Here is a 13,964-nt window from a genome sequence, read left to right on the forward strand (position 1 = left end):
TTAAGGGCATGAGGTTTACATAAGGTCTTTGCATCTGCTAGACCATTGTTCAAGCTCACTTCTGGACCTGCTGCTCAGCTTTGGTCAAATGCAGCAGGCAGCTGCAGCCTTGGGGATATGAAGTTATTCTAGGTTTCATGAAAGTGGATTTCTAGGTAGAAGTAAGAGATCCTTTCAATAGCAAGAGAGAAATATGCTTGTAATGCCTCTGCTGAGGGAAAGGCTCCTGTGCAAACACAGTGCTTATCAGATATCTCTCCCAAATGGATGAGAGAGTGCTTGACTGCAAAGGCATTTCTGAGAGGGTTCATGCTCTACAAGACACCAGACAATCCAGCCAGAGGACACGAGGAATCCAGCTTTCACTTAGTGCAGCCTCACTGATTTGCTTACTTACTAATTATAGGACTTCTCAAAGCACAAGGTTGTGAAAGCATGAATGTGTCCCGTACCTTCTATTATAAAAATATGGGCTTGGAAGAGTCCTTGCTTGTGTTTTACTGATATTTAGAAAGTCTTTTTAACTCTGAATATAAAATTCCTTTATTTGCTACTTCTGTGCTTCAGATTAAGGCTGCCAGGCAGATGTCACGTTCTTGGAAAAATGGAAAAAGAAGGTGCATTTCTGCTTATTTAATAAGTGGACTATCTGTCCAGACAAAGATGGTCAAATATCCTTTCCCCTAAACAATGGCTTTTTAAAGTAACAAATTTACATGTCTTTTGTGTACTTAACACTTTTTTTTTCTGCTCTCTGAACATCCTGCTGACAAGATTTTACACTTCACTACTTTGGTGAATCCAAAAGCCAGTGCCAAAACACTCACAGGTAATGACTGCGGTTCATCTTGAGTGTACTCACCTGGCACGAGCAGGACAACCAGGGGATCAGGCCCAGCCAGAATGTGTTCATGAAGCGCAGGTCCTGCTTGGCCAACCTAATCTACTTTTGTCCAGGTAACTCGCATAGTGGATGATGGGAAGGCTGAGGATGTGATCTACCTGGACTTTAGGAAAGCCTTTGATACCATCTCCCACAGCATTCTCCTAGAGAAGCTGGTGGCTCATGGCTTGGACGGGTGTATTGCTGTTGAATGCCACTGAGAAGTTCAATGTTTAAACAATGACAGCTCCTCCCTCTTCCTAATCCTTGCAAAAGAAACTCAAGAAAATTAACACTCTGATCTGCATATTCCATTATCAATGTAAAAGACACGTGCTAGCTGAATGTTCACTATAAATCGTTTCTTCAATTTAAAACAATGTAAAAGAAATCAAAGCATGTGCAGGGAGAGGAGAAAGGAAAGTTTGAAAAAAAAAATATCTGACATGAATTTGACTCTGCCTACTATTTGAAAGTAACTGCTCTTTTGTTCCTTTTTGATCACTTCGGTTCACAGAATGCTATTAAGTCTTCACATTCACACCAAATCACTTAAATTCCACTCAAAAAGATAGCTTATTCCACTGGTTTCAGCTCTTCTGGATGGCCAGTCACTGCCCTAGGCTTGGGAAGCACTGAGCTCTGTGGGTGTCAGTGCAGCCAGAGGTTAGAGAATTAATGCACAGCAACGTATGTGATCAGCTGTGCAGGGACAGCCAGAGCGCAGATAATGCTGCCTGCTCAGGTCTCTGTACAAGGCATGTTTGAAAAAGAGTAGATAGGGTATGAGGATACGTGACTCCTCAGGTTTTTCTACTTTGTACTGCCAGAGTCTGGTTAACGAGATTGCGTATTAACAAGATTGTATAATGGCTCTCATATCTAATTTAGAGATTCATTTTTCTCCCTACAGAATGTGCTCAATGTGGGGTTCAATCCAGGGTTAAACACTTACTGCTCTGTATTGTCTATGTTATTAATGCCTGCAAATAAAAATGACTGGAGAAACTTGTCTCCATAGAAACTAGCATCTAACTAAATCTAACAAGAAATTTCCTTGCTTCTTTCTCTTTCACCAGACCAGACCAAGAGGAACATGATGTCCTCACAAAATGAAAGGACTTTGTCATTTAAATATGCAGCCGTCCATGCCCTCCCCCATGAACCATTTATTTCTCTTAACAATGTCACGGTTATTCTCACCACATTCTCAATGTGTTAAACGTCTTTTTATCTGTAAAAGAACAGGCAAATTTTGATCACAAAATACACTAACATTGTGTGACGATCCTACAGTCTGCTTTTAAAGAGTAAACAGAAAAATTCTGAGAAGCCACATGAAAAATTATTTTCAAAATTATTGTAGCTATTTCCTCCATCATGACATCGAATTTTCTCCAGAAACTCATTGTTGCACAAATCCCATTATTCAGATCGTGTGGTGCTATTTTTTCTCTTGTATATTGGCATATACGAGACTGAGTTCTTCCAGACTTACAAAAACTAAAACTCAAATGAGGGCAGAGAACTACAGCATAACCTAAGTATAACATAGCATATAGTTTTGTGTCTAGGGTCACATTACTTGTGGTTTTTTTCAGATGTCCTCTCTTTCTTCTCCCAGAAATTTTATGCTATCAGAATTTGAGGACTCCAGCAATTTATTTGGGATTTCCAAATTCCTGGTATCCTGGCCAGAGTGGTAGTTCTGTATAGACATATGGAAGTAATTAACACGTCAAATACAGATTTCCTTCAGGTCTGTAAGAGCCCTGATGTATTGCATCGTTTTGCTGAGATTGCCTCCGTCATGCAAGCAGAGTAGATCTGAGAGGCAGTGAGATGACTTGGCATGTGGTGCTTCAATAATCTGGAACACATCAAACTTTCTGTATATGTGCAGAACATAGCTCATATGAGGTGTGTCCTTGCACCTAAGACACAGAGCTTACATACGCATTTCTACATGTTGACTTCTAAACCAAGAAATATGCCACCTACAGATACATATCCTCTGGCTACTTTCTTTGTTGTTCACATCTAAACTTAACATGAAGTTCACTCAGATATCTGCTCTCCTCTAGGACGTAAAAATCAGTTTAAGTAAGAGATGCCAAACTCCTTATCTTGTTGCATTTTTTAATGTTATGTGTAATTCTGTGTTAAAGATGCCTTATGATACATGACTTCTAAGCAGAGGACTGGTATCATGACGAGTTCTGAAAACAGAAAAGCTGCACACTTCTGTCTTTTCTGTCATTGTAGAAAACTTTGCTGCTTAGATGACCTCTTCTCTTTTAGTTTAGCAAACAGTTTTTACAAGATTAAAAAGATAAAAGGTAAAAGATTCAATACAAAGAGAGGTGTAAGAACCTGGTGTCATGAGTGTGGATTTTAAAATGGCTTTACATCACTTCAAATGAAATGATAATGTAATTATACCTCATCATTTTCAGTAAAAAATGAAAATTAATGAAAGTTGTTGAAAATTGCTTAAGAATCTATACTTCCCATAGCTGAACCATAATTAAAACATTATGTATGGATATTAGGTTTTGATTCTTTTAATATGTCAAAGATTGGACTCTATAAAGCAGAGGCTGGGATGAATGGGCCCTTCTCAAAGGAGGCAGAGTATTTGAACTGTAATGATCAGCTCACTGACAGAGATCAAAGGCACATGAATTCAACAGTTCGCTACTTTCCAGTCAGTTCTCCTAGGCTCCTGCATTTTTTAGTAAGCCTAGTGGTGCCAAAAAAGGCCTGGAAGACTTCAGCATTTTTCTTCCCGGTCTTTTATATGTTTCCTTTTCAGACTGAAATGTAATTGGTTCAGAGTTACAGAGAAATCTGGGGGAAAAAAAACTGTGGGAGGAAGCACCCTCATCCTTACAGCACTTCAGCTTTTATCTAGGGTGGAGATGCGGAAGTCATGAAGACAGGACACATGAGAATTCCCACCTGTTCCCTTGCCTACTCTGCAATGCTACATGCTGCCATCATGTCTGGTGAAAATTCATTCAGACATCAATTGAATGTAAAGGTTTTGTTGGTAACCCGCTTATTTTGGATGAGTCTGTGTTAGATAAAGACAGAAAGTGAAATATGAATATACAAATAGAGATTTTTTTTAACATTTCCTCCATGTTTTAATAATCCAAACGCATTAATCTATCTGTATCTTCACGGCTGGGCCAATGCTGTTCTGCTACAGTGCCCTATGCACCCACTGGCCCTCTGGGCACTGTGAGAGAGCTGGGGCAGCACGTGACCCTACTCATGATGTACCTGTGCTCTGCAGGGTCTGTCTTCCAGAGCTCTTCTGCATAAATTGTGCCCCTAGACCATGCTTCAAGGACTGCAGTGCTACAGATGGTGCTGCATTTACTCCATAAACTGACAGTCCTCCTATGCATATTTCTGCCTCTGTACTAACTCGGTGTCACTGCTCATTTGTAAAAAGATGTCACATTTCTGGGCTGAACTATCCCACCTAAGAGATAGCCTGGAGCTGGAAGAAGGCCCACACGCTACTTCCCATAGTGGGAAGTTTTGCAAACACTAAGCAGAGCATGCTGTCCACCCCAGCAAGCAGTAAGAGCCTTGTCCTTTGGCTTCTCCAAGGAATCTATGGAGATGGAGGGTGAGGGTCTGTTGTGCATTTGCCAAATGTGGCACAGAGTCAGGGCATGCCAACTCTGCATGCCAGCACGGACCAGGATCACTTCAACTGGTAATGAAGGATACCTCCTGAAAGGAGAATGGAAGAATGAAATGCTACTGCTAGGAAAGGCAATGAGAAATAGTTTTCTGCACTCAAGAATCTCCAAGAGAATAAGTAGGAAGACCAGAAACATCATGAGCTCCCAGCAATACAGTCAAAACAGAAAATTTGCAATCTCAGGATCTGGTACAAAGACCACAAGCTACTTCTTCCCTCTCTGTGATTAGTTTACCATTGCTCTGGGTGCTCCCTAACTCTGCTCCTGTCTATGAGCACCAGAAAGTAGCTTCTCTGGCTCCCCAGGGTCCATAGGATGTAGAAGCTTTGGAAGGAGGAGCATTCACGGGGGATGGATAGACCTAGGAACATCTGCAGAGTCATTGTTGAAGCAGTTCATTCATCAGAAACAGATGAAGGAGGTAGATGAAAAGAGACCCAACTGTGAGATTACAAGAGCTTCCCTCAAGATCCAAGGGCTCTTTCTCTTTTTCATGTTCTGCTTTTGAAATTAGCTTTTTAACTGTGATGATGGAGACTTCCAGAAAGTATTTGAGCAGTCTGTGTGAGCTGTTGCCTGGACTGGAGGGACTGGGAAGTATTGGTGCACTAATTTTTAATTTACTGGTTTCATCTGACATCATATTAATGTCTTTGAGAGCCACTCTAGGACTTCTTTGCATTTATTTTTCCTGTGTTAATTTGAAGAAGCTGTTCCAGACCAGAGCATAAGGAGGTCTATGGATGCATTTAATCAAAGACAGCTCAGAAGAATTCCCCTAAATAGGAAGCCGGATGTGGGCCAGCTGCCAGATTTGCTGGGAGAGGGGCACCAAGCACCCAGGAGCACACAGGTGGAGCAGCAGGACTAGGCCATTGCGTTTGCATGTGTTGTGCACTTGAGGCAGTTTGAGACGCAGCAACCTGTTGGAAAATGCCATTGTCCCTCTGAAGAGTGAGGACAGTCTATATTTTGTCGTTTAGTGACTTCTTGTGGTTCAGCCAAAATCCCAGCACTTCCACGGACACCTGAAACATAGCTGGTCATGGGGACATGGATGTGGAGGTAAAATTGGTCCTTGGTAGCATAGCGGCAGTGAATTTTCCCACTTCTGGACAGGTCTTTCTGGAGGACTTACCATTTGGCAACCCACAGGCTGCAGTGGGTGCTGGTGCAAATGTGATCTGCAGAGACCTGGTGGGTGGTGCAGGGTAGGGGCTCGTGCTGAACCACTGGGACACGCCTTACAGAGGGGAACTGGAAACACAGAAGATCCTGAAGTGTGCTAGGGCTCGTGGGATCGTTGTTGTTCCTCAAAATACTCAACATGGAGGGTAGTTTGGGTGTGTCTGGAGTAGTCTGGGGATGTCCCAGCTCATGATCTTGACTTAGATTTGGTTGGCTGTTGGTAGGTTAATTCACAGAAAAGTGCTGGTTGAGAAACATAAAGCAAACTTTCTGATAGAGAAGGGCAAGAAATCACTGGGATTTTTTTTTTTTTTAATTAGCACTCACAGAAAATGTTTCCTGCAGGTAGCTGAAATGTTACTATTGCCTTCACCTTCTCCCTTAAAACTTTCATTTGCATTTTCAGCTATTGTGTGGATTGATTTTATTATGCATAATACAGTACAACATTCAATATTTCAGTTCCTGGTTATTTCAAACAAGAACAAAGCCTGAGCCTTAAACATGAGACAATACTGAAATATGGAGCTGTATCTCGTTTACTGTACAGTTGGTATTACAGATTGATAAAAAAACTGTTGCAGAAGTACATAATCTCTGAATTTTGAAATGTAGTCACTTGAGGGAAAAAAATCACATCAAGTAGATAATAACATATAACCACCACCACAGCAATGCAGATGACCAATGAAGGGGAGTGGAATTTCATTGAATTTTGAACATGTGAAAAAAAAAAATCTATGGCTGTCAAAAGAAGTGTTTCTTACAAACAGGTAATTATTCATAATGAGTGGCATAATGATTTCTCTCATTCTCTTTGCTAAGTTGCATCAAGACATCAGTGATGACAGATTATAGACAAAACCATAAGCAAAGAGCACAATGGAATGCTCACCCTGTTCAGCAGGTGGGTGTTTGAGCTGTATTAAGCAGTGTCTTCTGGGCTTTGCAATATAGTAGACAGACTCTTGGAGCTTTCCATCACTTTTGAAATACATTTATTTCCTCTGTGAGCTGTCATTTCTGGAAGGGATTACTTCTAAGTTTTAATTGTAAATCTTAACCATTTGCTCAAGAATATCGAAGACTAAGGGCAAAAATTGAACTACTGTGGATAGAAAATAAAAACCACCCAGCTAAACGGATGGAGCTTATCTTCAAATGATATAAAAGTGAGGGGAATCTGGGACTCATGGCTATAACAGTGGCTGTTAGAAGGCATCTACCTTTTCTTCTATATTTTTTTCTTATGAAAAATTGCCAAGCCTCTTAGCTTTGGTCTTGTTTTGCTCACAAACAATAAATACAGGATTAGTTATCATATTGCAATAGAAAGTGGTAGCTCCGAGAGGATTGAGGAACATTTAAAATAAATTTACTGCATTATAACTTATTATAACTGCATTATAACTTATTAAACTATGTACATGTCATATGTTGCACTTCTGTCTTGAGAAGGAGCTAATCACCTTTGCAGGATTGCAGGTGTTTATTGAAGCAGCAAAAACTGAAGGCTCTAAGACTGAACTGGACTAGATCTTTTCTGAAAAATCGTGGTGAATAGACAGTGAGCCAGAACGGGTGGTGATAAAGCAAATGTGAAATCCTGGGAGACAATCTTCCTCTGTATGAAAAAAAAAAAAAAACAAACCGTGGACAGAATTTTAAATATTTAATCAGTTCCATCAAGTAAATCTCTATTCAACAGTTAGTGTTGTTAACACATTTGATAAATAATTGTATCAATGTTTTGCAATGAACCTGAAGGAATTTTCTTGCATATGAAAAGTAATTTAAAAAATTTTCACTAATTGAAAACAGAACAGTGTTTATTTAATTGCATGCATTATTTTTTTTGAACAGAACAGCAGCTCCACATTAGAGATGCTTCTGAACTATGCAGTAACTACAACATTTTTTTATTTGTAAAAGTAAATAGAAAATAGCTGAAGTTGAAGTGTGTGGAATTGTACAGTAAAAGCAAAGGCTGAAGGTAAAGTTTATAATATTGTACAGAAAAAGCAAAGGCAAAGTTAAAAAGAAAAAATGAGGACAAGGAACAATGTGGTTCAGTTGTCCTGGTTTCTACATCCTTAGCTACCATATTTTGCTGCCATAAAGATAAATGAGACAAGTTAAAAAAAAACAGAGGCAGTTTTTCTTTTCCTTCATCTCCTTTGTCTTGGAGAAAAACATCAGACTCCACTGAAAAGCTAGTGCAGGATACTAAGGTTTTGACAGCAAACCATTGCTGAGGTTTTTGAGGTTTTGACATTACCTATATCACAGTGATGTAGGCAAATAGAAAAGAAGACTAGAGTTAAAAGCAGAAACCTAGGGACCCATTTACTGTTTGCAACTAACTTCTTACTACCAAAACTCACAAAGAATCCAGGTGTTTTTCTTAGTGTGCATAGCTGGAAAAAACCAAACTTTCTGTGCCTGTGACTTTTTGAGTCCCTACAACTGCACAAGGATTTTGCTAAATGTGAGGCAGCTGTCTGCTCTCCTGAGGTAGGTTCACATCTGGCCCCTAAAGAATGAGACGCGGAAATTTATCCTTTAGTGCATTAGCACAGCTGTTTGATAGTACCACTCCAAACAGTTGCTTATACAGATTCTTTTTTGATTAAACCACCAGGTAGCTGAAAAGTAGTGCTGTTTTGAAGTTGATGATGCAGAGCAGGTCTCACTGCTGTATTGCTGCCATTTTATACAAGGATGTTTCAGAATTTTCCCCACCGGTTCCACAGCCAAAATAAGTTAATCAGTCAGTGTCACTAGATTGATCTACACTGCATGTACCTGGGTCATGACAACCTGAAAGAATTCAAGGAATTGGCAGCACTACAAAGGCTTGGCAGAGTCTTTTGGCAAGCGTCTCTAGAAGTTTGCTCAGCAGTGAGAAATAAAATACTGGCATCCAGCTGGCAAGATCTGTGGCAATGAGCAGGATCATTGCATGTGAGACAGATTCACTGACTACCTGTCAGCATCCCAGGAGATGTTGCTGTCAATCTCAACAGAAAAACAAAACCAACTTGACTTTCATTAACTTCCCAAGAAGCAGAAGCGTGCATACTAACTAGAAACATAACTAGATTCAATTTTCCTGCAGATGATCTACTACTTCTGTTCTAGGAATTAACTGAATTCAGAGTCTGCTCTAGTTATCTTGTTGGTAAGTGTTGATTTCTTGGTGTCCCAAAGCTATGTCTGAGGAAAACTGTAACTAAACTCTGGAGCTGAGACTCTCTAGGATAAATGGACCACTTGCACTATGGAACTGATTCATGAGGGATGTTAAACTGCAGGATTCCTGCAAACAAAGGCACGTCTACCCATGTCACATTGATTGGCAATGGCCGGTAGCCAGGCAACATACTGAGTTACGGGGTTTTCAGCTGGACCAGTTCTTATATGTAAAAGTACTTCAGCATCAGGATTAATAACTCTTACTTCCTGAAGGACTGTGTCTCAAGGCTCTGCATGAACATGGACTCTTTGATGTCTGAAAAGAGTTGAATTAATACTGTGGCTGAAGGGTTTCTCTTCTAAACTCGAACACCTTTTTCCATTAGGCATATGAAAATCGGCTTGACTGGAAACATCTGCCTCTGTCAAATTTGTTTAAAATTGACCCATTATCTAAAAGTTATTAGGGAGAACAAGGAAAGCAAGCTAGACAGACATGCCTCATTTTCTTAGGAACCCAAGTAAAAAACTATTGGGACTTTCAAAGACTGCATTTGCAACTTAAACCTAAACACTAGATTTCCTGACTAGAGGTGGAAGATGAGGAAAACAATAAATGTTGAGTCTCTGGAACAGTCTACTGAAACAGGCTTATACAGCATGTATTATATAGCTTGCAAGGCTGGAGCAGCTGGAGTTTTCATTTGGAAAAGCAATGCAGTAAAATGAGCAGCTGTGAAAGGCACATGGAATGGGAATTAAAATGAATGTAAAATAAATGCATGCCCAAGTTTTATTTTCTCATTTGAATATGGCACTGAATTCAAAGAGGAACCATTGCAAACTGTTCAAGCTAGAAAAGAACATACAGAGAGGAAAAAGTCTATGATGAACATTCATTTTTCTGGATTCGTGACAATAGCCTAAGAAAAAGAAATGAAGAGCAATATTGTATTCAAATCCAGAGCGCAAAATTAACATGGGAAGTTCTAGGAAAGCATTTTAGATTAACTACATTATTTAATTGTAATATCTAATGTTTTCCAAATAAAATTCCCTTAGCCAGTGGCTAGATCATAACACCTTAAATATTAAGAAGTCATTAAAAGTTCCCAAAGTCTGTACTGGCTCATTGATTTCTCAGGTTGGTGACTGCACACAATTAGGGATTTGTTGTTTAATTCATGATTCTGCTGTTATGGGATTAGTTTCTTACAGTCATTGAAGGTGGTCTTTGAGGGCAAGTTAATTAATAAGAAGTATTAATTACTCAAGCATTCATGTGTCAGATTAATTGTGAACTTCAATGCTTGTTTCAAAAATAACTGAATTGAGACAGAGCAAGTTTTATTGGGGAATCCTGGAACAAATAGGTGAAGTAGCCTAAAAATGGGAATTTTCCTTCTGAAAATGGACACATAGCTGAGAGAAGGAGTTTGAGATGTGATTTCAGGAAAGGGAGCAAGTTTAGCTGGTGAATGCAATCCTTCTCCTGTCAGATCGAGGAATATTTGATGACCTCTCCACTAAGCTACCTGTGTGCAGTCTCCATCAGAAGAGCCTTTTTGTCCTCAGAAATCCACCTTCTCTGTCCACTATCTGGTTGCTTCTTGTAGTAGCTTAAATAGCATCCATCAAACAAATAATGAAGAGTGGTTCGCTGAGCAATTGTTACTGAGCAATTGCGGACAGCATAGGTCTCCTTTGTTCTTTTCATACTATAGGCTAAAACCCATTTTTTCTGACATGTGGTATGGCCTTTTACTTGTGGAAATATTGCTAGTTTGAGGTGGCTGACATTCATGAAGAAAAATCTTCTTCTGAAGATACTGGGACAAATTTAAATGAGTCAGAGTGTGGGAAATAAAAGCAATTGAGATAACAAAATACCACATTGTTGACATCTCCTTTGCTGTCTGTCTTGATTTATTTCATCTCAAATGGCTGAGAAACAGAAGGGGAGTGAAGAATAAAGTTTATTACTCTTCACAGTCCACATAACCAACTACTCAGAGTGAAGGCCCCCTGCTCATAGATTCCCCTACCAAATTTCTTCTTACGAGAAGGAAAAAAGTCAGAGAAAAGAGTCATGCCTCTTTTTGCTTACACTGAAGATTTCAGAAACTCTTTGTGCTCTGAATGGCCTTGAAATCTCCTACTGTCCCTTTATTCAGTTTTCCCCCAGGTTTGCTTACTCCAAGCTTCTTGGTTGCTACTACCACATTCCTCTGTTTTGTGTAGCTTCACTAAGATCTGTTGGCTGAAATTAAATAAATTAAAGGAGTTTGCATGTCTTGTTCTCTTTGAATGACAGCTGCTCATTCTAACCTCCCAAGAAGCTGTGAAAATCTTAATTTGCACGGTCAATAGAAAGACAATGTTCTCCTTCTCAGTGGTGCATCTTGTGGTCCCTTCAAAATATCCCTTTAAACCTCTCACCATTGCTGGATGGAAGGTCCTACATTCCGAGCACACTCTACCTGGTGTTTTAAATCTACAAAAAATACTTATTGCAAGATGACCAGTGCCCTAGTTACTTCTACAAACTGCTCCTGCTGACACTGTCTTCCAAGGATCTTTTGTTTTATTTTCAAAATATTGAAGACTGAGTGCCCCGTAAGTCTGCTGACACATTGTGCAATATGAGTATGCCATGTGGGATACTCCAGGGATTGCTCAGCTAAAATTAGAAGCATTCTTAAATCCTCTCTGTAATTTCTCTAACAGTGAAAAAGGCACATAGAAGGGTGAAAGACAGAACTGTATGGACAAAGGCAGTCTGCTTCTGAAAGGGCAGCCTAGTTTGTCAATGTTCTTTCTGGTCCAAAAGCAGGAGTTCACACTCAGTGTTTTCTATATTCAGTGGGAAACTGAAGAGATTCAGTTAATTAAGACACACGTGGTAGTGTAAGAATTTATTAGAGCTCATAATACTAACAAAGTGATCAAAATTGTAATTCCAGCACCTATTTCCAGGCTTCTTTTTGACAGTGTGATACAATGCCCAACGTAGGTTTGAGTCTTGCATTGGTGCTTAACTGGTTTATAATGTTAGCAATTTTAGTGCTATCCTGGCTTCAATCTGGACCAACAGGTTGGTCCAATAACCTCTGATTTTCAGAAAGAAAATCTGATTAGAAAGCGCAAAACAGATCTTCTCTGCTTTTTGTTCAGAATTCATTATAATAGGTTTCACAGAAACTGTTGAAAAAATCTTTTGCAGAATTCGAAAGTCCTTGGATATGTTTTAATTATTGTATAATTATGTAGCGAATACTTAAAAGATCTTTTCAATGTTAAGAGGAGTTGGACAATATAGTGCACTTCTCGTACTATGACAATAATTAGGGAGAATAGAATATTATACTGCAATAACACTTCTCCCTTTCATCTAGTAAGCACAGTAGAATTCATGTTCTCTTTGATGCAGCTGAAGCCAATTTCTTCATTTTGCATTTTACACCTGATGCAGTGTTGTCTTTAGCAGAAAGCCTTTGAGCTGGGTCCTGCAGGAGTGAACTTTCACTGTGGTACACAAGGGGAAATATGGACATAACCTATTAAAAAGAATGATGTGGTTAATCTATTTCGCTCCCTGTGCACTACTTGTAAAAGACTGTTCTTTAAACACAAAAGAACTCCTGTGTTAGAACAGAATTATCCGTGTATTTGTTAATGCCTTTGCTTCTATACAAAGAAACAATGGCACTTTTCTTTTTGCTTCTGAAACTCATATTTGACAAAAACTCATCTTTTGCAGAAATCAATCTAACTGATTTTCCTTTGATGATTCAGTGAAGTAATAACAAAGATCCATGAATAATCATTGTAGGAACCCTAAAGTATAATTATGGCAAGCAGTTTAACTTCAAAGGCAAAACACCTAAGATAAAATACTAATAAATTATCTTGAGAATTACTTGTTCACTTAACTCAGAAATAACTGTTCTAGTAGTTCCAGTATGTGTGACTTAGTGCAACACTCTTAGTGATAGCACATAGAAATGCTTAAGTTGATTTACCCTTGTGTTCTGGTTTTGTTTAGTGAGGAGGGGGCCTAAGGTGGTAGCTTCTGTAGGAAACTGCTAGAAGTTGCTCCCCTTTGTTTAGTGGACTCAGCCGGGCCTAGGGCGGACCCACTGCTGGCCAAGGCCGAGCCAATTGGTAGCAGAATGTCCCGTGATAACGCCTCTGTGATAACGTATTTAAGAAGGGGAAAACAGAAAAAAAAAAGGAGAGAAGATGTGAAGCAGCTGAGCAGGGGACAGAGAGGGGGAGGCGCGAGCCTTGTGGGCCATGCAGGCCTCACCCTCTGGCCTCCCGCCGGGCAGCCGACTGGGCCCAACCCAACCCGGCCCGGCTGCAAGAAGTGGAGAGGAGATGAGAAGTGAATAAGATGTAAAAAGGATCCTGAGAGGCGTCTGCCAGCCTGTTGTGAGGAACGGCTGCAGACGCCAAGGTCAGTGAAGAAGGAGGGGGAGGAGTAATGCTGCTCCTGGCCAAGATTCCTCTGCAACTCGTGGTGAAGACCATGGTCGAGCGGGTTGTCCCCCTGCAGCCCATGGAGGTCCACGAAGGGGCAGAGATCCACCTGCAGCCCGTGGAGGACCCCACGTTGGAGCAGGTGGAGGCCTGAAGGAGGCTGTGGCCCGTGGAGGGCCCGCTGGGACAGCTGTTCTAGAGGGACTGCACCCCGTGGAAGAGATGACCCACGCTGGAGCAGTTTCACGAAGGACTGTGGCCCGTGGGAGGGACCCCACGCTGGAGCAGAGGAGGAATGCGAGGAGTTCTTCCCCCGACAATGATACAGCGGCGTAAAACAATGCGTGATGGACTGACCACGACCCCCATTCCCTTCCCCCCCCCCGTGCCGCTCGGGAGGGGAGGTAGTACAGATAATGTTAAGCCCGGGAAGAGGGAGGGGTGGGGGGAGGTTATCTTGTTCCCTGTCTCATTCTCCTGCTAATTTTAGAAAT

Source organism: Chlamydotis macqueenii, chromosome 2, assembly GCF_036417535.1.
Source record: "Chlamydotis macqueenii isolate bChlMac1 chromosome 2, bChlMac1.mat, whole genome shotgun sequence".
Lineage (NCBI taxonomy): Eukaryota > Metazoa > Chordata > Aves > Otidiformes > Otididae > Chlamydotis > Chlamydotis macqueenii.